Source organism: Crocodylus porosus, unplaced genomic scaffold (genome assembly GCF_001723895.1).
Source record: "Crocodylus porosus isolate Cpor-Errol unplaced genomic scaffold, CroPor_comp1, whole genome shotgun sequence".
Classification (NCBI taxonomy): Eukaryota; Metazoa; Chordata; order Crocodylia; family Crocodylidae; genus Crocodylus; species Crocodylus porosus.
In genome coordinates, this window is record NW_017728921.1 from 9,153,060 (window position 1) to 9,157,032 (window position 3,973).

General features: G+C 44.7%; 1 protein-coding gene across 1 annotated transcript in view; it reads right to left on the reverse strand.

The window, feature by feature from the left end:
* The window catches only part of RIMBP2 (RIMS binding protein 2), a 212,782-nt gene that overhangs the window by 172,929 nt on the left and 35,880 nt on the right, over nucleotides 1–3,973 (reverse strand). The gene's annotated exons all lie outside the window — the stretch shown is intronic.

Consider the following 3,973-nt stretch of genomic DNA (forward strand, 5'->3'; position numbering starts at 1 on the left):
AGGGGCCAGTACCATTGCTTGCAGGTCTGGGCCGGCTGGGAGATGCTACCCAGGGAGGGGGCCTGGTGCAGCACTGGAGCACCAGCCCCCCACCACCTTCCATCCTGCCTGTGCTGGGGCTGCACTTCCTCCACCACTTCCTGCACAAAACGGAGTCACTGAGCTCCAGCTCAGTAAAGATGGGGGCAGCTCTGGGCTCCCTCCAGTAGGGCTGGGGGGAGCAAGGGTCTGCGGGTCACGAGTGAAGAGCAGCAGCAGGGATGGGGGGCTGCGGGTCAGGAGTGAGGGGCACCAGCAGGGCCGGGGGAGCTGGAGGACTATGGGTCAGGAGTGCGGGGCAGCGGCAGGGATGGGGAGCTGCAGGTTAGGACTGAGAGGTACCAGCATAACCTGCAGGGGTGAGGGACTGTGGGTCAGGAATGAGAGGCAAGGGTCTGCAGGTCGGGAGCGAGGGGCACTGGCAGGGGCAAGGGTCTGCGGATTGGGAGCGAGGGGTCCCCCCAACAGGTGTCCTCTTTTATGGAGCTGGAAATATGGTAACCCTAACCAAAGACACTATCCACATGAAGACAGACTGGCCCCTCCTTTGGGTTCAGCTGTTCTTAGAGGCAGACAAAATAGCCTAGATAATGGCAAGCCTCAAAGTTAGCAGATGTAGCTGTAAACCAGCGTGCTGTGACCAGTTAGCCATATGCTCAGAGAACCATATGTGGTCCACAGACCACAGCCTGGCAACTGCTTGCTTAGAGAATCATGAAAAACATATTACTGATGCAATATATCAAACAAGCCATGACAGTCTCAAACACCTACATGGTAACTAAGACCTTTATCATCGTCTGTTGACTAAGATTTTCGGCTGAGTACCAAACTGAAAATGAGCTTCATTTGTAATGATTAATTTGGATTACAAAAGTACCGAAAAGCCCGATGTGAGAGTAGCGTCTCATTGTGCAATATGCAGTCCAACCACGTGCAGGAGGGGACATTTTCCAGGAAGAACTGCTGAGGTAATAAGCTGCCAGGAGAACAGAAGGAGGTACAGAAATGACTTGCCTGAGGTCAGAAAGCAGGACAGTGAGTGAAATAAGCTGCCCAGAGCCCTAGCCTGGTGCCCAATCCGCTGGGCTATGCCGTCTGTCGTCTTTGTCTATGACCCCATTGCCTGAACACTAATGTTGCAAACCTATTCACAGAATACACCTTGATCACTGTTACTCTGCCGGCATCAATCCCAAACTATCTGAAAGGAAACTGAGTTTTACACTTTGAGACTCTAGTTCCAAATTGAATTAGCTATGGCTAACCTATGGGCAAAAATGTACGCTTCCCTTGAAATTCGACTTCCTTCCTTCCAGTTGACCTTCTCTTGTACAAAACCCCAAACAAAACTATTACTTGGCTGACCGCAACCTAAGGTTAATTTACTTCTCCAGCATAGTCTATAGCAACTAGAGAAAAACACAAACCAAAACAGAACAAAAACTTTGCCTCGTTTTTAATTGTTTGACTTTGTTAGAGTTTGAGCTTAGAACTGCAATATCAGAAAACAACCAAGCAATTTGGATTTCTCTTGTTTAGTGCTATATGCTCATGTAAGATCCCCAGAGCCCTAGTCTGGTGCCCAATCCACTGGACTATGCCATCTGCCATCTTTGTCTATGACCTCATTGCCTGAACACTAATGTTGCAAACCTCTTCGCAGAATATACCTTGATCACTGTTACTCTGCCGGCATGGGCATGCTCATTTTAGTGCATCTAAGGAGTACCAAACTCAGGTACTTAGGAAGGAAAGCTAAAAATCAATTGCTTTTCCTCTTCAAGTAAGGTAGATTTTGGTTGTAGACAGTTTGCGTCTCAATGATAAATTACCTTTTCTCATTTAAATTCCACACCCGAAGGAGGATTTGAAATGAACACAAATAATGGGAAAGAAGCTAAGCAACAAAGGTGGGACTTTTCAGGGAAACAAAAAAAAGGAAGAACAGCCCCATTCAAAAAAATACCAGGGTCTATTTTTCTTTCATTAACTTCACTGGAAGTAAAGCATAAGATCCCAAATAGTGAGGAAATATTTGTTTGACATGTGGCAAAGATGTAATTCATACCAAAACCTTGGGAAGTCCCATCTATCTTGTCACTGTATCATGCAGTGTTTTACTTTTCTTTAATTAAAGGCAGCTGGAATGATGTAGCTGGTAATCATCAAGGCAAATGAAAAGCCTGTGTACACTGAACTTCCAAAAATATAAACTTGGACGTAAAAGTCCCTGGTGCACAGATTTAAGAATAATTAACTTTTAAGAATGAATATGCAGTGAATCACTCCTCTGCAGCATTAACAAAGATCAAAATAGCAACCATTTGTCAAGTATTTCAGACCGAGATGATTCAGAACATACTGGGCTTAGTGGGCAAGGCGAATGTGTGGTTCATTCACTACCGACCCAAACTCTGCCACGTATAGAAAACCGGGTAACTTAAATCCATTCCTCCTTGGGCTTTTTGAATCTCTGGACTAGCTGTAGTTCAGAGAAGATTAAGTGCAAAATAACCTAGAAAATATAACTGGAGTCTGCAAGATACATTAAAATAAAAGTGCTAGGATTTGGACAAACACCAGAAAATAAAGTCCAGTAAAGCAAAGGCACAAAAGACCTCACTTCGTCCACAGAAGAAACTAGTAACAAACAGTGCCTGAATCCCTATATGCATCTAAGAAAATTTTTATATTTGTTAAAAAAAACAAACAAACAGGTCTGAAAATAATATTTGCATCTGTTAAAATAATATTTAAAAACTATCTTCATAGTGAACTTAAAAGAAAAAAAAGGAAGGCCTTAAGGTTTTGCTTTTGTAGGTCGAAGTACAGGTCCTTCTTAAAAATTCTAAAAATCCATATCATCTCTCCTGAAATCCCCAAAATGACTAGAGACACAGCGAATCCATGCGACAGGAAGAGTCCAACGACTGAAAGCTGAGCAAACATGGAAGAAGGAACTTGGGTCCAAAATACTTAAATCTTCTGGTTCCTTCTTTTTTTCCTCCCCTAACCATTATTTAAGTGCCAAAACTTAACATATATTTGGGACAACATTGATATCTTTTATACAGATAAAAATCTCTACTCATATTTTAGCTAACAGGAGTCAGGACACAAATTATTGATGAGGGAAGACCCTAACCACCTCTCTGGCAAAACCAGGGCACGGCAGCCTCCAACACAGGAAACCACTGTGACTTAACAACATGATGTTTGCCACAAAAATAGGGTGGATGCAAAGGGAAAGGCTCCGACTTTCACAGCTACTCTGGCCCTGCAGTTCTCATGACACAGGAGCTTGTGCTGCGTGTGCCAAATCTGAGCCTTTTTTTTCCACCTCTGCCATTTAGCCGTCTTTTCACCAGCCCACTGTGCCTACCAAGGAAAGCACGTTTAGCAGTTTTTCTGCTCTTCCTCGTGTATGTTGTACACCGTCCGCAGATAACTTCTTTACATTGAGCTTTGTATTGGAGCTGCCATGCTGCCCCAGCTCCGCTGCATGCTTGAGGGCGGCAGAACCAGCTGCATGTCCCACGGCTCGGGCTGCCCCCCACATCTGGGCTTGGCAGGGCCAAGGCAACCGCCGCAGGCCAAATAAAATCCCTTGGTGGGCTGGATCTGGTCTGTGGGATGTATTTTGCCCACTCCCGCCCTACAGGCCAAGCAAGCATTGTTGCTCTGCTAATTGGGAATAAGGCTAGGTTGCAATTATTCTGCATAGGCATTCAATGACATAGGTGCAGAAGCTAACCAAAAGGCTAGCCCTTTTCCTGTAAGAAACAGGAGCCAGTGGCAGTACTAGCTATCCCAGGGGTCATGGTGACAGTCGTGCAAATAATGGCTTTTTTGGCTTGTTGGCATTGCCAGAAAAATATCAAAACTCCATTTGATTGAGGTTAAAATGAAATTCTTCTTCTTCTTAATTATT